The 22657-nt window shown below is 41.8% G+C and overlaps 1 protein-coding gene across 1 annotated transcript in view; it reads left to right on the plus strand.

Annotated features, from left to right (window-relative positions):
• Positions 1-17511: 17511 nt before the first annotated feature.
• Positions 17512-22657, plus strand: part of FHIT (fragile histidine triad diadenosine triphosphatase) — a 1715999-nt gene continuing 1710853 nt past the window's right edge. The window contains exon 1 of the mRNA XM_043975945.1: positions 17512-17621. The gene's annotated coding sequence lies outside the window, so the exon portion shown is untranslated. The remainder of the gene's footprint in view (positions 17622-22657) is intronic.

A 22657-nucleotide genomic window follows, 5' to 3' on the forward strand; every position in this document is an offset into this window, starting at 1 on the left:
TTCTCCAACTGTGTCATGGGGACAACAAAGAAGTAAGGACAAGGAAAAGGTTTGGGGGAGTCATAGGCCACTTTTCTCCTTTGATAGAAAAGGAATCAGAGACTCAGGGAGGCTGAGTTGTCCAAAGATACAAAGAGAGGAAGGGGCAGAGCCAAGATTTGAACTCGGATCATCTTATTACAAACACGGTGCTTTTTCTTTGTGTCACTGAGAATCCCTTCTCTTCTTACTGGATTAATGCAGACCTTTCAGCTAGACCACTGGATTCCATTCTAACTGATTCTGTTCTCTATTTGCTCCTGCACTTGGTGATTAAAATATTCTTCCTTAAACACCGTATCACTTCCCTATTCAAGTTTTCAGTGCCCATCTATTTTATACTCTGGCAAATTTGCGTGATTAAATAAATGGGAAGTAACTCCCTCCCCACTCCCTGACACTTTTTCTATTAAATAGCTAATAGCTATGTGACCTTGGACAAATCATTTACAATTTCTGGGCTCTAATGGTTGGCCTAATTTATCCCTGTGTTCCCTTATAGCTCTAAAAATCATACAAATCCGATCTTAAAATCCTCGGCTTGTTTTTCAAAGCCCTTTATCAATCAGTTCTTCCTTATGGGATCATTTTAACTTTCTATCCATTCCCCAAATATATTCTCTTCACTCTGACCAGTGAGCTGTTCTTTCTTTCTTTTGTTTTAGTGAGGCCTTTGGGGTTAAGTGACTTGCTCAGGGTCACACAGCTAGTAAGTGTTAAGTGTCTGAGGCCGGATTTGAACTCAGGTATTCCTTACTCCAGGGCTGATGCTCTAGCCACTGCACCCCCTAGCTGCCCCAGTGAGCTGTTCTCACATGATTATCGGATCATGGACTGGGAGCTAGAAGGGGCTAGGAGATCATTTAGTCCAAGCCCTTTACTTTATATTTGGGGTCCCAGAGGTTAAGTGATTTGCCCGAGGTCACACAAGTAATAACTGTTTTGCATACTTGTATCCTCTCTTCATTTTTTTGTCCATCCAACTCCAACCTATTCTTTAAGATGCAATTTAAGTCTGACCTTCCTCATCCCTGACCAGTCAGTCCACTGATATCCCTCTTCTCCACTCTATCCACCGGTTCAGACAAAGTTGTTGGGACAGTTGGGAGAGTTGTACATTCCCTCGCCCGTGTTTAGTGGGACAGGAGGCTCTTATTCCAGAATCCATCCATCATGTTTGTAAGATGTAATTTGTAATGTTAGTATATTTAGATTTGAAGCCCAAAATGCAGGGCGTGAGGGAGGGAGAGAGACTATCTCATGAAGCAGAGACAATGACCTACTAGGTTCTTCCATTGTATATGGACATCTTTGAAGCCCTGTCCATCCTTAGATGTCCTTTTACTGCTCCCAAGAACCTTAATTTTGTGTGCCTTGATATGTCTTCCACTAACACGCATTACAACCTCTTCTTGACTAATGGATTAAAATATAAACTCCTTGAGGGCAGGGACTATTTATTTGTTTTTATCTTTATATCCCTAGCACTTAGCACAGTGCTTGACATATAGATGCTTCATCAACGATTATTCTATTATTCGTTGATTGATCAGTTCATTAGATAGTTTTGTCTTTTGCTGAAGCACAAATTGATCAATAAGTATGTGCCTCTCTCCCTATTATATGAAGACCTGTGAGAAATAGCTCCTTTTCTGAAGGGCACAGTCCCTAGAGAGACACATTGGTCTAAGAATCTGCTGATGGATCTTATATATCAACTGATGGATCTCACCACCCAGGTTTGCAGCTCACTTCCCACTGATGCCGAATGCATTTGTAGGAGAGTGCACCCCAGTTTTAGGGGAAGGTATTTTCAAGCTATTTTCTTACTTTGCCATTTTAGTAAATTCCTTTGCTTTGAGCTAATTGAGTCCTTTGAAGATTGATTTTTTTTTTTAATCAGTGGGGGATTGTGAGCTTCAGTTTGTGGAGTAAAGACCCACCCAAGCTGCAAGTGAAAATTGAGAGGTTAGTTGCAGAGGGGTCTTGACTTAACTCTAAGATTTGCAGGAAATACATTTATAGTCCCAACAACTGAAAATAGTCTCAACTGCCTTCTGCGGGTCAAGCCAGCTGAATGCAAACATTTTGTCTGTTCAGTGCTTAGTATCTTAGCCATACCGACCCCTGACATACATTCTTAATACTCTTATTTATTATTCAATGGCTTAGAAAGATGCCATGGGGTCTGTTTAATTTGCTTGCAGAGAAGGAAACATGTTTCTAAGTTCTATCCTGTTAGAAAGATTCCTTTCTTGTAGAAATGCTCTTTATGACTTTTTTTTTTTTAATGCAGAGAGACGGTGGCTGAGAGAGATTAACATTGTACAAATCTGATTAAAATGATCTGTGCTGTTTCAAAGGTCAGGTGCACGCGACGAATTTACTTAGAAATTATTTTGTTTATTTTGTGAGCATATACATCATAAACCCTCTAAAGGTCAAAAGCAGCTCCTGTGCTTGGTTCCAAAGCAATCAGATTTCCATTTACAGTATGCGTTAGTGACCCCCAAATACCAACTGGAGGCCAATGCAAAACATATATTTACAGTTTATGTTCTGTTTAATTTCCATGTGATGAAAATCCCTTCTAGATTAAGGTTGTACCAAAGTAGGTTTTCCCCCTAAACCACTTTTACTTTCAACCAAATTCATCTGCATGGTCTACTCACCAGGGGCACCTTAACCATGACTTGTGGTTCGCTTCTCATTGAGGGATATAGAAACAGCGATGTAAGCTCTCCTGTGAAAGGTCAGGGCACTCCGGTCTCTTGGGTTTTATTAACTTTTACCTGGTAGGGGGTTTGATGCTTAATTAATTAATGTGTATAAAAGGACCTTGTGGGTCTCTAGAGAAGGCTGCCCGGATGGCTGCTCTTATTTATTACAGAAAAATCAAGTATCTGCTTCCGTCTAAGCGATATTTTATCATAAATTGTTTTAACTGGTTTGTGCCTTATGTAGTTTACCAAGCTAAAAAAGAAAAACCTGCCCATATGTTTTGCATGCGTGTTCATTAGCATTCTGGAAGAAGGCTAGCTGTGAAAGGATTCATGGATGAATCAGTGAGGCACAGCTAATCACAGCTTTCCATGGCACACCCAATAACGCAGAGCTAGGCTTCTGTTAAATACATCTCTTTGGTCTGTGCTTGCTGGTGGGAAGTGGAATGGTGATAAATTTTAGGTGGAAAAATTGGGGGGAGGGCTGCTGATTATAGATGCCACTCAGGTGAGATATTTATGCCATAAAAACATTTCAATTCAATTCAGGAAGCATTTATTAGGCACCTACTATGGGCCCTGGATAAGAAGATGAAGATGAGTCAACCTTTGACTTCAAGGGGATTATATTCTACCGAGGGGAATAAAACTTTTATGTGTGTACAAGGAGAGTATAGGGAAATACAGAGAAATTCCTTTCTTTTTTTTTTTTTTCAGAGAAATTTCAAATGGAGAATAGAGAGTAAGTTAATACCTCGGGGGAGTCAGGACAAGTCTTATGTTGGAGGTAACAAGTAAACTGTGCTTTGATGAAACTAAATATTCCATGAGGCAGAGATGAGGCAGGAGTGCCCTCCAGACACGGGGTGGGGGTGGGGGGTACTACTGCTATTGAGCAGTAGTTTGGTGGAGTGGGGAGGCAGCTTGGTGGTTGAGTGGATAGTGGTGCTTACTAGCTGAGTGACTCTGGGCAAGAGTCCTCCTTAGTCAGGAGGATCTGAGTTCAAATCTGACCTCAGACACTAGCTATGTGACCCTGGGCAAGTCACTTAATTTCTGTTTGCCTCAATCCACTGAAAGAGGAAATGACAAACCACTCCAGTATCTTTGCTAAGGAAAAAAAAAATCTTTGCATATGATATCCCATTTAAGCCTTATACAAAGATGTAGGGGGCAGCTAGTGGCACAGTGGATAAGGCACTGGCCCTGGATTCAGGAGGACCTGAGTTCAAATCCAGCCTCAGACACTTGACACTTACTGTGTGACCCTGGGCAAGTCACTTAGCCCTCATTGCCCCACAAAAACAAAAATGTAGTCATCAGTCAAATTTGACAGGAACAGAAAGTGTGGGAAGAGTAAAAATATGAAACAATCCTGGAAAGCGATGTGAGATCCTGATTGTGGAGGGTTTAAATGCTGGGTGGAGGATTCGGTATTTTGTCCTAGAGGTAATATGGAGCTATAGAAGATTTTTGAGGAGAGGAGAGACTTAGGTTAATGTAGGGAAGGTTTTAAAAACTGCGTGTCTCCAAAATGGACTGAATTCTCTAAAAGAAGAGAAGATGCTCCTTAAAATTGATGCAATTATTTAAAAATAATTTCCCTATAGTTTACTGCAATTTCTCCTACCTGTGCAAATGCACTTGAAATTCAATTATAAGCAGGATCATAATTTCATTCTGAAATAAGATTTTTTATTGTCATATCTCCATTTTGTTGCCTAATTTTTTAAAAAATGTACTAGATCAATTGACAGAGGTTGGTCCTTTCAGTTATTCTTAAATTCTGGACCTTCCAGTTTAAAAATAATAGCTATTTATGTGGTTAAAAAGAAAAGCATCAAACTTGAAAGTTGTAGGATCCAATTCAGATTGTGGCTTGAAAGCATATAATCATGGATTATAGAGACCTTAGGAGGAACCTTAGAAGTCATCTAGTTTAACCCCTTCATTTTATTATATCTAGAGACTTGTCCAAGGTCATAGAGATAGTAAGTACCAGAGAAGAAATTAAAATCCAGATTGTCTTCTTCCAAATTTAGAGTTCTTTCCATAGAACTATATTGCCATAGATGGATGGACAGACAGACAGATGGATGGATAGATAACTAGACTTAGATATGTTTAGGTAGTGATTGATTTCTATAACCATCTGTCTGTCCAGTTTCTCTGTTTGTCCATCCATTTAGCCATCAATTCATCCATTTTCTATCTTATCTCTCCATCCATCCATCCATCCATCCATCCATCCATCCATCCATCCATCCATCCATCCATCCATCCATCCATCCATCCATCCATCCTTCCTTCCTTCCTTTCATCCTTTCGTCCATCCACTTATCTATCTCTTGATCATTTGAGCCTCATAAAGACCCTGTGGGGCAGGCATTACTATCACAGTTTTACAGATGATTAAATTGAGACTCAGAGAGACCAGCCTGCCCAGAGTCACTTAGCTAGTAAGTATCACTGGCAGACTTTGAATCCAGGTCTTCCTGACTGAGAGGCCAGCATCCTAACCACTAGCCAACACTTACTCTCTTTTCCTCAGAGCAACATTAAGAAGGAAAGTTTGCTTTAACTTTGAAAAGTCAGCTTGTCATAATAAATTTAAGCAGCAGGTTTCTCTGCTTTAGATCAAAACTACATTGATGCTCCTCTTCCTTCCCCCGCCGACACTTTGTCTGATTGGGAGATGAAGCCTGAATGAGACAGAATGGACAGCAGTCTGGGGAATTTGCATAGTACATGGAGCTTATCCAGAAGCAATATTTGGTAATGCACTTTTTATGGAGAAGTTGAACAGTTTTTCTATAATGCCAGAATTAAATAATCCGACTTCTACTTACAAGTAAAAATGCATTAGTTCCTTTTCAGAAATTGCATCGCATTTAAGATCTAGTGTATCTAAAGAAATGGATTTTTTTTTTTGGAAAGTGTTTTTGATGAAGCTTTTTCTCCAGCTTGCTGCATCCCTGCCTCCTGTGTGGATGGGGCCAACAGATGGGGATTCCTAGGGGCAGTTAGCACATGCTCAGGGAAAATAACCTTCCTAGGGAAAAAAAAAACCTGCCCAATGAGTGTCCATATGGAAGCCAGACTAAGTTAAGCCAGAGCTCAGAGGGTAGCCTGATCTGAAGGACTAGGCAGAGATTTTGGAGTAGTGGGCAGAGCTCTGGACTTAGGGTCAGGAAGACTTGAGTGCGAGTCCTAACTCTGACATTTACTGACTGTGTGACTCTGGGCAAGTCAGTCAACCTCAGTCTCCTCATTTGTAAAGTTGAGATAATAATCGCATCTGCCTCCCAGGATATTGTGAGGGTTACATGGGACAATATGGAAAAAGTATTTTGCAAATGTTAAATGCATTATCATTGGATGGTAAAGACAAGAATGATGATGACATAAAATAGATTCTCTGGTTTATCGTCTCAGTCCAAACAAGTTATATTTCCCCTCTGGATTCCAGAGAAGCCTGAAGAGCTCGAGGCAACTTTTTCTCTATTGTCATTGGCTCATGACCCCGAGGGATGTGTTTACATCATTGTTAGGGAGCCACTGATTGGGACCCCTGAATCTATTTGGCCTCTTAACATTGTATTAACTTTAACAGAGTTATTTCTTTCAAAGAAAGCAAGAACAGACATAAAAACATCTCCCCCACCACATGGGGGGAAATTAGGCTCAAAATTTAGCTCAGTTTTACATAGCTCTACTCCCCCTAAGTTCGTATCTAGATCTAGACATGACTGAAGTCTGTGTCTCCAGTTACCACTATGATGGAATTCCAAAAACATTCCTAAAAATCTCTCATTGCTCCCCAGGGCAGGAAAAATGCAGTAGCTGAGAAACTGGGACCCTGGAGCAATGAGATGCTGAGGGGCCTTTGGACCTTTCAAATTCATGTGGTCATAAAGTTCTACTCCCTTCACTGGTCACTAAGATCTCCTTCGAGCAGAAGAAGCCAAGAGGAAGAGACTGTCTATACTTGCTTCACAGACTCTAAAAAGTCCTTGCCTTAATCGTTATCATGATTCTCCTAGAAGGCATTCTCTCATGTCCTCCCTGTGGAGATCTGCCATCCTTTTTCTAGTATCTTCCACATGGAAACTCTCTCTGAGGCATTTTGGGTATGCACCCTGACAATGATTATCTGACCAATGAAGATAATAGCATCTCCCTCACAGTGTTGTTATGAGGATCAAATGAGATAATGTGTAAAATATTTTGCAAATCTTAAAGTGCCATGTAAATGTTGACTGTTATTATTATTAAGCCAGGAATCAGGAAAGGTATTTGAAATCATGGGAATACATTACAAAGGACAATATAGTTATCCCTTCCACATTGTGACTTTTGCCATCATGATTTCAATATATAATAAGTCAGCATAGGAAATCAAATAGGACATTTGGGGGAGTATTGTGGAAGCCACAGATGACACAAAAAGAGTTTAGAAACTCAGAAGTATATAAAATGTATGTATAGTATTGCATAATATCAACCCCAATTTTATAATAAGGTTCTGTAAACACTTCATAAAAGAAAAAAAATTTCGATTTCTCTGGTACAAAGGGAGGGCCTATAAAAATATTAACTATATCTACTCTGAAAATTATATAACTATATTTATATGAAAAATTATAACTATATGAAAAATTATAACTTTAGAAAAATTATAATTGGGCTGTAAATCCCTTTGTGGTCACCATTCAAATGTAAGAATATTTTATTAACTTCGGGGACTAATCTGACTGCAGGGCCTAATCTGTGGATGTTTGACTGGCTGGCTATCTGACTGCTTTAACTTAGTATGAGCCCTTTAAAAATTTCTCCACTCGGCTCCGATCCCAAATTAATAAGCAAAAGATTAAGAACCCTCTTAATTAAATAATCAAAGCAGAGTTTATTTATAAAAATAGATGTAAAAGATGAGGGTAAATAAATGCAAATTATACAACCTGTCTGCTTTTAATGAGGGCCTTTGCCGCCTCTTGCCTTCGGGTATGCTGCTGGGACCTCCAGTCCTCTCCAACTCTCACCATTTTTCTCCTTCACTCCAGTTCCCCTGCGCTTTCACTGCTCTGCTCTTCTCTTCTAACTCCAAGCCCCCTTCACTTTGTCGACCCCCCCTGCATCTTCTCTACTTGCTCCATCAGTCCACCCCCCTCAGCGTCTTTAGTGTCCCTTTCTCAATGACCTCTCAGTGTCTCTAGCCTTCTCTCACTGATCTCCTTGCATTCTCTTAGTCCTCCGGTGTCCTTCGGGCATCTTCCCTTCTTTCCATCCTCCCTTACTGTCTAACTCCCTGATATATATCTTCCTTCTCTCCCCTCAAACTTCAGGCTCCCTGCACCAATGCACACACCAAGCTAATCCCCTGGCCGCCCTAGGGCAGCAGCCAAGGGGTCTGAAGTCTCCAGTGCACACCACACCCAGGGCTTGAGGGAACCTTGACCCCTGCTGCACACCTGGGACCTCCATATGGGCTGCGTCAGAGGCAGGCCTGGATAGGCCCGGGATCTCTGGGGTAGATCCTCTGGGGCAGAGGGAGCTGGGGCTTTTTCCCCAGCCATCAGACCTGGCATCCAGTGACGCTTTTCAGATGGGTTGAAGTGGAGGGGGAGGGGCCCCAGCCCCTCTTACACAGAAAAATCTCCTGAGGGCTTAAGGCTTTTTAATCTCAGCCCAAAGGCAGGGTCCCCAAATCACAATAAATTCCCACAGGCCAAAATATTTTATGCAGATTTTTCAGATCATGGTGGTAGGCGCCCATGTACCTAACCCTTGCAATGTGGAAGGGACAACTCTAATGGTTTCTCATACAATTTATTTGCCTTCGAGATGCAGTGTTGTGCAGTGGGAGAAAACAATGGATCGCATGGCAAAAGACCTTGGTTCAAATCCTCTATGTCTTAACCTATGTGACACTGAGTAGCTCAATCTCTCTTGGACTCAGTTTCCCTCATTGGTAAAATGAGAGGGTTGGACTATATCCTGGATCCTGTCTAGTTCTAAATCTCTTACCCTCTCACTCTTCTTTTGTACTAACTCCCATGCTGGCATCCAGTCCTTGCTGAATTCCCAAATATAGACTATTATAAACTGACACGTATCCAATACAGCTTTAGGAGAGGTGGAGTAATTTGTCCAGGGTCTCACAGCTGGTAGATGTCTGAGGCGGAATTCAACCCTAGGTCTTTGTGATTGCAGGTTCTCCAGGGTATCATGCAGTGTGAGGTGACTCTTCATCCCTGTCTGCCCCCTCCCCCGCCCCTGCCCTACCGTTCTGTATGACATGACTCAGGGTTACATAATCAGTGGCTTCCTTTCTTAGAATAGATAACAAGAAAAATTTTGTTTCTCCCAGTGCCTCTCTGGGGAGATGACATTCTGGAAGCAGAACTCAGTTTAACCTATGGAACTGTGGCCACTAACAGGAAGTGGTCAACAAAGAAAGGATAAATTGTTTTTTACTAGTGGGTGCGGTTCAACGGCTGGATAAGGGAACTCAGCATGCCTGTGTTGGCTGATTAAAATAAAAGACATCCCCAGATGTCTGAAGCACAACTGGAACCAAGGAATCCATGTCTTATGGAACAACAAGGGGATTACTGAGACTGGGGGATCACAATGAAGAAAGGACAGAACAAGGTTAAATATTCCCTACTTGCTATATCACTTGTTATGACCTCTAATAATAATAATAATAGCTAATAATAGCTAACATTTTATATACTGCTAACTATGTATGAGGTACTTTGTCAAGCGATCTGGAGATATTATCTTGTGTGATCCTCACAACAATCCTGGGACGTATGTGCTATCATCATGTCCATTTTATGGATGAGGAAACTGAGGCAAATGGAGGTTAAGTGATTTTCCCTGGGCCACACAGCTTACCAATTTAGAGCTTTGAGATGATAGAGTCCAACCCTTTCATTTTATAGATGTGGAAACTGAGGCTAATAAAAATTAAATGCTTTGTTCAGGCTCACATAGCTAGTAACTGTCTAAGGTAGGATTTGAATTCAGGTCTTCCTTGACTCTACATCCAGTACTCTCTATACTGAGCCATCTTAGCTCTTGAAGAGAACAAGGTATGCTAGCAGTGTTGGCTAGCCACATTCTTAAGGGTGGCTAAAAAGTCTGATGTATGAACCCAGTATGATAGGCTTATGGTAGCTTTCTTCCTGGTACCTCCATCTCTTCGTCTTGGGAATCACTAACATAAGTTCCACAATCTCAAGGGAACTTTTCTTGTCTACCCTTCACATTTCCCCAAACAGCCGACATGGCACTCTCAGAGTCTCGATTTCTTCATCTGTAAAATGGATATAGCAACTGTGATGCTTTCCTCATAGGTTTAGTTGTTAGGATTAAGGGGAATGTCACCTCTTTGAAAACCTTATCGTGCTACCTATACGTCTGCTGGAAAAAAAAATGTTTATTGTTACTGTTATTAATAGATGACATTACTCCTTAGTTGAGGTTATTGGAACACAATTTCAACCACTACTGGCTTTTGTAATCAGAAGACCCCTCCCCTCAACAGAGTGAGGAGAATAAGAAACAACCTTGAGCAGAGCTATGAAAGGGGGCTCTTGGAATGGGAGATGCCCCTTAGATGCCCCCCGGGGTTCATGGGATTGAAGAAGCAGTTGACTTGAGTGGGAACCAGAGAGTGGGAAGGATGCTGGTGTTTCCCTTGAAAAAAGCCAGGCTGTGCTTGGCATTTAAAGCCGTTCACAAGCTAGCACTAGTCCTTAGTACCTTTCCAGGCTTATTGCTCACTATTCCCCCTTTGCATACTCTAGGATTTAACCAAAAATCGCTGTCCTCCCTACACAATATCTCATCTCCTTTCTCCATGCCTTTGCCCTGGCTCTCTCCCATGCCTGGGATGCCCCCCTTCTTCATTTCTTCCCTTAGACTCCCTACTCCCTTCAGAGATCATCTTAATTACTGTCTCCTACAGGAGGTTTCCCTTGATTCTCCTAGTTGCTAGTGCCTCCCTCTTCCAAAGAACTTACTTTGTAAATAGTTTGTACAGGATGGGCCAAGAGTCATGGATATTTAATAATTCCTTTATTATTTGTTTTTAATTCATAATACCATATCATCATATATAGTATATATATATGAATTTATATTATGTGTGAAAAATCAAATCTTGTAAATGGCAAAAATTAAAGAAAAATAATTTTCAAAAAGTTATTAAAACATCAGACCCCTTTGTGACTTTTGGTCCACCCGGTATTTATTTATTACTGTTTATGTTGTGTGCCCCTTCCCCCCGCCATCCCCCCAAAAGAATGTAAACTCCTCAAGGGCAGGAAATCTTTTGTCTTTGTATACCGATGGACTGGCACAGAGCCAGGAGAGCACTTCATAAATGCTTATTGAATTAAATTTAATTTTATTCCTAAAATCACCTTGGGCCATAAAATTCTATTATGTCAGTTGCCCCTTTTACTTATTGAATGAGAATGCTGTTTGCTCCTTTCTGTGGTTCAGTCATTGAGTTCCTATTATTCTTCTCACACCTCTCCTGGTGACATTAATCTACCACATCCACAGAGCATCGCCCCCAGCCCTACTCAAAGACACATCAGATGGTCACTCACCCATTGTTTAAATGGCTCCTTTCTGGTGTCCTGGATCTGACACAAGCACTCAATGTTCTATTTCTTCCACCCCCACCCCTGCACCCACATTATTCTCCTAGAGTTTTTGGGTAAGCCATTTAATGGGTCCAGACATTATCACATGATATGTCACCGATGCAAGTTTGAAGTATGGCTAATGGCCAAGCCTGGCATCCAGCTTTGGTGATAACGGATCATGTGGAGTCTATACTGTCAGTATCTTCAACCTCTTCTTCCAAACCAGGATATCCTAATAATCTTTGGATTGAAGTGTTTGGTTATTGGGACCATGGATGACATTTTTCTTTTTTTCTTTTCTTTTCTTTTTTTTTTTAGTGAGGCAATTGGGGTTAAGTGACTTGCCCAGGGTCACACAGCTAGTAATTGTTAAGTGTCTGAGGCCGGATTTGAACTCAGGTACTCCTGACTCCAGGGCCAGTACTCTATCCACTGTGCCACCTAGCTGCCCCAACATTTTTCTTTTGATTGGTAAGCAGAAGATGTAGTGATCACAGGCTGATACTTGGCACATTTAAGGCAGAGGAGGAAAGATTAATAATTCCACATGGCCCAATGATTTTCCCCACGTTTTATAAGGCTGCTGACACGTGTTGAAATGTCTCATGCTGATCAGCTTCTGAGAAGCCGGGACTGCTGAGATGAGTCGATGCACATAAAAAGTAGAAAGAGTGCTATATTATAGGAAACAATCCCAAATGGGTAGAAGATTAAGCGAGAAGCCAGAAAAGGAGTTTAATCCCTCTGCACAAAATTAGGCAATCACACACGGATCAGAGCCCTGCTGTTTCACCAATAATTGTTTTCGATGTCACCATTGCTCTCCTGTACTCAAATGCTATAGATGGGTATGGGATAGGTGCAGTGACTTGTAAGCTGACCACAATCCATCATGACCCATGCATCCTCTCTGATTGTCAAGTCACCAAGGACAACAGAGTTTCAAGCCAGGATGCTTCCCAGGACATCTTGCTCCTCTCTGTGGGGTTTAAACATCAGAGCGGATGAAAGATCTAAGGCTTCGGAGTAATCTTCTGCATGTAATGAACTGGGTCAGATAAGAAGGGGAGAGGGGTGTAAATGTAAGTGGCCCCAGAGGTAGCTGGGATATGTGTTTGTCAAAATGGACCACTTTATTCTTCTTTCACCTTTTGAAAAAGAACAGGGTGATGTAAAAAGGAGCCAGACGGTTGATTACACAACGCGATACATCAGTAAGCATGTATTAAGCATCTAGTGTGTGCAGGCTCAGTGCTAAGTGCTTGGGGATACACAGAAAGGAAAAGACAGTTCCTGCCTTCAGGAAGCTTACAGTCTAATGAGACAACATGCAAATGACTGTACAAACCATATATATGTGAGTGTGTGTATATACACACACGCTCTCTCTATTATATACACATGAAGGATAAGGTACAATAAAGGGAAAGTACTAACATTAAGAAATATAGGAAAGAGGGGCAGCTAGGTGGAGCAGTGGATAAAGCACCGGCCCTGGATTCAGGAGTACCTGAGTTCAAATCCAGCCTCAGACACTTGACACTTAGTAATTGTGTGACCCTGGGAAAGTCACTTAACCCTCATTGCCCCACCAAAATATATATATATATATATATATATATATATATATATATATATATAGAGAGAGAGAGAGAGAGAGAGAGAGAGAGAGAGAGAGAGAAGGCCTCTTGTAGGAAATGGGATTTTATTTGTGATTTGGGAGAAGCCAAGAGGCAGAGATGAAGAGGGAGAGAATTCCAGGCATGGAGGAGGACCAGCCAGGGAAAATGCCAGGAGTCTGGAGATGGTGTATCTTGTCTGAGGAATAGCATGGAGGCCCCATTACTAGATCAGAGTATCAGTAGGTAGTAACATTACTACTAAGGGGGAATAAGGTAGAAAAAGACTAGAAAGGTGGGAGGGGGCCAGGGTGTGGAGAGCTTTGAATGGGACACAGGGTATTCTGTGATTGATAGGGAACCACTGGAGGGGTGTGATCTAGTCAGATGGCAGACTTACAGAGGAAGAAATATTGGGTATGGAGTCAGAGAACCTGAGTTAAAATCCTGCTTCTTTTAAATGCTACCTGTATGATCTCTGTCAAGTTAATTATATACATGTGGAGTCATGGGCCTCAGTTTCCCCTTCTGCAAAATGAGATAGATGTTTTCTAAGGGACTTTCAGTATCTAAATTTATGATCCTGAAGATGGATTAGAAAAGGCAGGAATTTGCTATCTATAGTCACATAAAAAATGCTCTCAATCAGTATTTTTTTTTCTAAATCACTATTGATTAGAGAAATATGAATTAAGACAACTCTGAGGTCCCACCTCACACCTATCAGATTGATTAATATTACTGACAAGGAAAAATGACAAATTTTGGAGGGGATATGGGAAAATTGGGACACTATATTTGTGAACTCGTCCAATCAGCCTGGAGAATGAGTTGGAAAGATGCCCATTCTAATGGGCTAAAATTCTGTGCATATGCTTTAACTCGGCAATACTTTTACCAGGTCTGTATCCCAATGAGATCAAAACAAAAGGAAAAAGTCCTACATGTACAAAAATATTTATTATAGCAGTTCTTTTTTTGTTGGTGAAAAAGAATTGGAAACTGATGGAATACCTATCAATTGGGGAATGGCTGAACGGGTTGTGGTATGATTGTGATGGAATACTTGAGCAGGATGTTTTCAGAAAAACCTGAAAGACCGATACAAAGTGAAGTGAGCAGGACCAGGAGAACATTGTATAGAGTAACAGCAATATTGTACAGTGATCAACTATGAATGACTTAGTTATTCTGAGTAATACAATGACCCAAGATAATTTCAAAGATCTTATGATGAAAAATGCTAGCCATCTCCAGAGGAAGAACTGATATAATATGAATGCAGATTGAAGTATACTTTTTGGATTTCTTTTTCTTGGGGTTTCTTTTTCTTTTTGTTTTGTGTTTTCTTTTGCTACATGGTTATTATGGAAATACCTTTTGCATGACTTCACATGTATAACTTATATGAAATTGCTTGCCTTCTGAGAGGGAAGGGAGAGGAATGGAGAGAATTTGGAACTCAAAATTTAAAAAAAAGTTAAATTTTTTATGTGTAATTGAGAAAAAGAAAATAATTTTTAAAATTTTATGATCCTGTGATTCTATTACTTGGCAAAGTTTGGGATGAGTCAAAGTTGAGAGCAGAGAGTTAATTTTTATAAAAAAGGATGGTTGGCCAAATCTCTAGAAAAAAGGGGCATAGGGGAAACTAGGGCAGATTAGTATTTTCTGATGAATTTTAGCCTCCGAATTGATACCTATCACCACCAGTGTTACATTATCTTGAGAAGCTGAGATCCTGGCTCAATCTTTTTACCCTCTACACTCCTACCTGGGGATTTCAACGTAAATATTGATTTCTCCTCAAACACCCATTTTTCCCAGTTGATTCACCTCAGCTCTCATGACCTACATCTTTACTTCGATAATATATAGGGATAGTTAAACTTTAGATGGCACCATTATCCATCATTGTGTTGCCTTTATGGTTTCAGAGCTAAAATTCCTCTTTGATCTTCTTTGGAGTGTTGAACCCACAATTTCACCTTTTGTTGGAGAAGGAAATGACAAGCCACTCCAGTATCTTTGCCAAGAAAATCCCCCCAAAAAGGGTCATGAAGTGTCAGACACAATTGAAAATGACTAAAGAACAACAAAGACTTGGGTTCAAAAAATCAATTTCAGATTTGAGAGCCATGTTTTTGGAAAGATATTGATAAACTGTATGGAAACAACTGAACAGGAAGTTTCAGATTATTTTCCACCTACTGAATATATGGAACAACTACATACCTTGTTATTAATATGAACAATAATTATTATCATTAATAATTATTAGCTGGATCTCTCCTTCTTGGCAAGGCTAGAGGCACAATTCTCTCATGGGCTTGATCCCAACTGCTGTTCACCAGAGATAATTCATGCCCTGGGTAGCCTGGTGACCCCCTTGTTCCTTCAAGGGCTCACCAGATTGGTAGCAGATTTAATGGGGATCGCTTTCAACTTCCTATAGTGCAAAACTCCCAAGTTCAAGTGATCCACCAATCTCAGACTCCCTATAGCAAAGATTATGGGTGACTTCACCATGCCCAGCCAGGTACCTAATTATTTAAGTCTCTTCTGAAACATTAGAATACATTCTTCCCAAAGGTAAGCACTGTTTTTTACCTTAGTTTATAAATTTTAGTGCCCTAGGGCAGAGTTCCAGTTGCCTTGAGAGAGTCAATATTGCCATTTTGGTCTGTTTTCCATGGAGGGAGATAAGGGGGTGGCAGGAAGTGGGAAGGAAGTTATGGTAAGAATTGATAGCTTGTTTAAATAGTTATATCTTATTTGATTATAATTGCATATAGGTTCTTTTATTTTTATCCTTTCTTTTAAGTCAATAATTTGGACCTTTGCTCTAATGTGGTCAATTATCCAACCACCCTCCAAGTGACTGCTACGTAATCATATTCTCTGCCACTCCCCACACCATCACCCCTTCCTCCTAATTCCCCTCTTTCCTTTGATGGTACCATGTTTTATAGATTTGTTGCTCCTCTCCTCTCCTCTCTCACCACACACACTTGATGAGTTGCCAAGTCCTGCCAATTCTACTTCCTTAAACCCTCTTGTGACACCCCCCCTCCTTTATATTCCTTGCTTGGCTTTCATCCCTTCTTTCCTAGGAAGCAAAGGCTTCCTAACTGTCTCTCCTTCCTCTAGCCCATTCCCTCTCACCCAGATGCCCACACACCGCTGATCACATTACTTCCCTATTCCCTTCCACCTTACGTCTATGACTATAGGAAGTGCCAGTTGGGTGAAGCATACTTTTTGACTGGTGCCTCCCAACAGCTCTGTGCATGACTGGCCACAATTGATCACCATGTACTTAGAGTAGCCTCTGAAGCTCTGCCGTGGGACCCCTTCCTCCCCTGGGTGAGTTCATCCTCAGCCCAGATGTGAAGGAAATAGCCGGACTAGCCATCCTTCTTCTTCTTTTGCCTCCATGTGGGGATCTCCTCCCAACCTCCTTCCGTCTCCCTTTTGTTTGTTGTCTTCCTACAGGGATCTTTTTTGTTTTTTTTGTTGTTGTTTTCTTCTAGCTCGAATTTGAATTCTTATTGCTCAGTTCAGTGCCCAGCACATAGTAAGCCCTTAATAAAATGCATGTTGACCTGACTTTGACAGGTATTATCATCCCCATTGGACAATAAGGAAACAGATCATCAGAGAAATTAAGGGATTTGATCGAGGTTCTACAGTCAGAAAGGGTCTGAGGGCAGAATTGGAATCCATGTTTTCCTGACTGCAGGTTGAGCCCTGTAGCACATGGGGCAGGTGAATATTGGGGCAGAGCAAGGACTTAGCAAGCTAGGAGTATTGCCTAGTGTAGAGAGGAGGTACTAGCTAATAGCTAGCATTTATGTGGATGTTTGAAGTTTGCAAAGCATCTTACAAATATAATCGTGCTGATGATAAAATGGCTAACAGGCACTGAGATGAGCAATTTACAATTGTTATCTCATTTGATCCTCATAACAGCCCTGGGAGATAAATGCTATTGTTATTCCTAGTTTACAGATGAGGAAACTGAGGCAGACAGAAGTTGAGACTTGCCTAGGGTCCCCCCAGTTAGTAAGTGTCTGTGTCTCAATTTGAACTCAGGTCTTTCTGATTCCAAGACTCTCCACTATATTGCCTAGCTGCATTTGTTCAGTCCTTTTTAAATATTGCCTCCTTTGATTATCTTATAATTTAGAATTTCTTGTCATTATTACTGTTATCATTCTCAGGCAGGGGCCCCTTGGTGACACAAATCACACCTGGGACAGGTAGGCCCACCAAACCTATTGCAGGGACCCCGCTGGGCGGACCAGAGCTCTCTCTAACCTGGGATTTAAGACTGGTCAATTCTCCATCCCTAGTTTTTTTCCCCACTGAATGGCCTCTCCTATTACTGCCTCCTGATTGGACCATACAAAGAGATTCTATGTTCCCATTGAATGAACAGCCTGCCACTCTCCGGGAAGCTTACCCCTCGTCTGCCTGGGAGTTGTAGTCCCGCTCTCCCCCTGTAGTCCAGGGGCGTGCGTGCGTGCGTGCGTTCGGAGCTCGGGACCTTCCCCTGCCGGTCCTCGCTTCGGGTGAGCCTCCCTCCTCGCTTCCCCCGACTCTTAGCGCTGGGGGGGGGGGGGGGCCCTTCCCCTCTTCCCTACGTACCCTTCCTCTTCCTCCCTGCACTTCCCAGCTGCTAAGAGGACAGAAGGTCGGGGTGGGGGATGCTGCCAAGCCTCCTCTTCCGTTCTCAGCCCACTTCAATAGGGGGCAGGGGTCTCCCTTCCCGAGCATCCCACCTAGGTTCCTGGAGGGCAGGGAGGGGGCTCCAGCCTCGCACAGTCCATCGCGGGCACGTCTGCACTGTGGACTCAGGAGCTGGGGCCCGAGCTCTCTCTGTACAGAACTGACGTGGGGGGAACACGGGAGCCACAGCTTGTTAGTTGGCAGAGCAGCGCATTTTACAGATGAGAAAACTGAGGGGGGAGGGTCGCGGTGGAGAAAAAAAGACCCAGCCCCCCCCCCCCCAAAAAAAAAACTTGTCCAGGCAAGGCCTTTCATGACTCTAGGGGTCATCTCGTGGGACTCAGGGCACCCAGGGAAGTCACGCCACCAGTTGGTATTTTAACTCGGGTCAGGGGAATCCACGACCTGGAGCTGGAAAGGGGTGTGTCTGAGCAGGCAGCCACACATTTATTAAGCGCCTGCTGTGTGTCAGGCAAGGTGCGAAGCACTGGGGGGGTACAAAGAAAGTCAGAAATCGTGTCTGACCACCCTCTTTTAGCAAAGGTTCAAGGTCATTAAGTGCGGTAAGTCAGAGTAAAGGCAAGAATAGCTTTTTTAAAGCGCCTACTATGTGCCGGGCTTGGCATGAAGCGCTGGGGATACAAAGAAGAGCAAGGCCATTCAACGTCCCTAGGACCCAGTATCCTAATCTGTAAATGAGGGGGTTGATTCGGATGACCCCCGAGTCCTTCCCAGAAGATCCTGTAAGGTCACACACTTGTGGACGTATCCTTAGTGGGATGGGATCCCCGGGACCCTTCAGAGCTTAGCACACGGGCCGTGCACACAGTGGGTGCTTAATAAATGCTTGCTGCCCAACGCTAGGGCACGTTCCCTTTGGTGATCCTGGGGGTGATGTCACCTATTCTCAAGAGGAAACATCCCCAGCAGGTGGGGTGGGGGTGCTGGGAAACCTGGCTGCCCACCCCTGCAAGCCTTTAGCCCAGGTAGATGGCCCTCGCGGAGGGCGGGGAGAGTATAGTTTTTGGTCAACGGTTCAGGGGTCATGGTCTCCAAGAAAGAGTGCGGAAGAGCAGCCTTAAACTCTCTCCCACAACGTGTGGAATCTGCGTGCCCAGACTGTACCCCGCACCCCCGGCCTCCTACACCCCTCTCTCTTCTCCCACTCTCCCTCCTCCCCCTTCTTTTTCCTGTCATCTGTTTCATTTCATTTGGAGGCTAGGGCCGGGCTGGCCGTGAAGCCTGCTGGGAGTTGTAGTCTCCTCTACCAACTCCACTCCAGGACCCGTTTGCTGGATGGCCCCGCGCAGTGCCTACTGGGAGTTGTAGTCCTGGCCCAAGCTTACTCAGAAACAGCTGCAAGTACCCGTACCTTTGGTCTGGTATGGGGTGCTCCCTTAGGCTAATTCCCCTTCCCTCTCCGCTCCTCACACTGGGGTTATTTTGGGTCACCTTGGTGTTCATTTCCTAGTGCGTTCTGCCTCTGTCACATCCTCGCTGAATGACCCAGGCAACTATCCAGTACAGGATTTCTTCAAAATGAATGAGTGAATGAATGAATGAATAAATAATATAGATGGTAGAAATATATAATATAAATTTATATAGAAATAAATATAATATAAAACGATAGAAATGTTTAAGATATTTCTACACACATAAACATATGTATATACATAAAGACAAATATTTAATATTTTATTTAAATTTTAAAAACTATTTTAAACTTAGAATCTTATTTCTCCACCCCCCTCCACCCCCATTAAAAAATAAAACCCAAAACAGAGATGTCTTTGGACCCCATGCTAAGAAGCCTTGCTCTAAGACTTTGAGTGGGTAGAGAGATCTTCCTTCTCTGCAAGTTCCCTATACTAATAAAATGACAGGCTGAGTCTCATCCCTCTTCTCATCAATCAATACATCAGTCAATCAATCAATCAGCATTTGGTAAGTGCCTACTGTGTGTCAGGCACTGTGCTAAGCACCAGGGATATTAAAACTCAAAAGACAATCTCTGTTTTCAAGGAGCTTAAAATCTAATGAGAGAGACAACACACAAATTAAAATATACAAAGCAAATTATAAACAATATAAAAAAGGGAATGATTTAATTAACAGAGGGAAGACACTAGAATTAAAAGGGCTTGGGAGAGGCTTACTCTAGAAGGTAAAATATAAGTTGGGACTTTAAGAAAGTCAGGGAAGTCAGAGTGCTGGTCTTGGAGTCAGGAAGACCTGAGTTCAAATTTGACTTCAAATACTTACTGCCTGTGTGACCCTGGGTAACTCACTTAACCTCTGTCTTTGCCTCAGTTTCCTTAATTGTAAAATAGGAATAATAATAGCACCTACTTCACAGGGTTGTTGTGAGGATGTAATGAGATAATATTTGTTAAGTGCTTAGGTTCCTGGTATAGAGTAGGTGCTGTAGAAATGCTTCCATTGTATATCATATATCATATCTAATTATATATCATTAAATAATAAACATTTTAATTTATAGTTTTGAGTTCCAAATTTTATCCCTCCCTCACTTCCTCCTCCCTGAGGCAGTAAGCAATCAGTTATGGGTTATACATGTGAAATTATGTAAAACATTACTGTATTAGTCATTTTGTACAAGAAAACTTGAATAAAAGAAAAAAATGAAAGAAAGTAAACAATAGCCTGTTTCAGTCTGTGTTCCATCAATATCAGTTCTTTCTTCAGAGGTGGATAGTATGTTTCATCAGTAGTCCTTTGGGATTGTCTTGGATCATTGTATTGCTGAGAATAGTTAAGTCATTCACAGTTCTTCATCAAACAATATTGCTCTCTGTGCACAATATTCTCCTGGTTCTGCTCACTTCACTATGCATCAGTTCATACAAGTCTTTCCAGGCCTTTCTGAAGTCATCCTGCTTGTTATTTCTTATAACACAATAATATTCCATAACTATCATATGCCACATATGAGTGTTTAGCCATTCCCTCATTCATGGAAATGACGATATATATCTTAACAAAACAAAACAATAAATCTTCTGTGAAGGTGTGGAGGCTGAAGATGGAATATCAGTTGGAGCTGCTTTGTGGATCACCTCAAAAGCTAGGGCTTTATACTTTGTATGAGAAGGGAGAGGATTATGAACACTGGAATGACATGGCCGGATTTGATAGGATATTGGACAAATACCTGGGTTCACAGACTGCCTCATGACATCTGGTCGTGTGACCCTGGGCAAATCACTTAACCTCTTTCTGTGCCTCAATTTCCTCATCCATAAAACAAGGGGTTGGACCCCATGACTTTGAAGCTATGACCCTACACTTGTAGGAAACTTAATCACAAGGAATGAATTTGGGAATAAAAAGTAAATGTACATTGGGGCACGAAGACAAAGTTTGTGGGGTTTTAAGTTATTTTTCTTTTTAAAATTTATTTATTTATTTATTTTTCTTAGTTATTTTTCAGATCAAAGAGCACATATGTGAGTCATTGGCTGAGTGACCCAGGCAACTCTCCGTGAGAGGATTTCTTTAGAATGTACTTGTACTGATGTGTTTTAAGGTTTACAAAGTGCTTAAGTTGTAGGAGTGTTATTATCCTCATATTATAGATAAGAAAACTCCCAGAGAATATAAGGAGCTTAGGGAATAGGAAGGTAGACATCCCAGGTAGTGCCTCAGCTCCCCTAAAGTCAGTTTGGATCAGGGTTCTTAACATGAATGGGGTTTGTAAACGCGTCTTTTTGTTCTTTGAATATCTTGATAATTATTTTTCAGAGTAACAGAATAACTGGTACAGTGCCTGGCACATAGTAAGCACTTAAATGCTTGTAGAATCACAGATATTTCCTCGGTAATCCTGTCTTTTACTTTATGCCTCTGAAAACACGATTATGAGAAGGGGTCCATAGGGTTCCCCAGACTGCCAAGGGATCCAAGAAATAAAAAGAGGTGAAGAAATGGTGTTTCAGGGCATGGCTTTCCTTGTGATTTGCTCTCCCTGGTTTTGTCCTCCTGGTAATTTAAGTAGAGGACCCTCTAAGGAAAGCCAGTAGGTTTACTGGGATTTTGCTAAGGGAATGTCCTCCTTTAGATCCGAGGGCCCAATTCTTTGTTAGGAAAATAACTGAAATGGGGGCTAGGACTAACCGTGAAGCTTCTTGGTCAATGACAAAGGCGTAGAATCTGGAACTTGAAGGGAACATCAATGTCATGTGGTCCACTCCCCTCCTATTACAGATAGAGACAAATTTACTGCATTGGAAGAAGAAAGTTGCCTAGCTAGACCCAGGCACTAGCAGAGTCAGGCTTAGAGGCCAGGTTATCCAAGTGTCAGTTCAATGAATTTTTCTTCACACAAAGCTGCTTCAGAATAAATGTGAAGTCTTACTCTGGGGTCCAAAAAATCAATTTCACCAGTACAAGATTAGGGAAGCATTGCTCCAGAGTTTGTCTGAAAAAGACCTTGGGGTTTTGGAGGATTTTGAGCTGAATGAGTAGAGTTTGATGAGGCAGCCAAAAAAGCAAATACTGTCTTAAGCTGCAAGATTTAAGGTCAAGGAGGTTACAGTCCCACTGACTCTTTTCTGCCCTAGTCTGAAGAGCAGGGGTTTGTAAACTTTTTATCTGCCCTGGACCCCCAAGGCAGTCTGGTGAAGCCTATGGACCCCTTCTCAGTATAGTGTTCTTAAATGTATAAGGAAGGAAGCAAATATATATTTATGAAGCCCTTACTATGTGCTGGGCACTGTGCTCAGCACTTTACAAATATGATCTCAAATTTACAAATTTGATCCATGACACAACTTGGGGTGCTATTATTAGCCTCATTTTACAGATGAAAAACTGAGGCTAAATGAGAGAGGTTGTTAAATGATATGCCTAGGGTCAC

This window comes from Dromiciops gliroides, chromosome 1 (assembly GCF_019393635.1).
Source record: "Dromiciops gliroides isolate mDroGli1 chromosome 1, mDroGli1.pri, whole genome shotgun sequence".
In the NCBI taxonomy this organism is placed as follows: domain Eukaryota; kingdom Metazoa; phylum Chordata; class Mammalia; order Microbiotheria; family Microbiotheriidae; genus Dromiciops; species Dromiciops gliroides.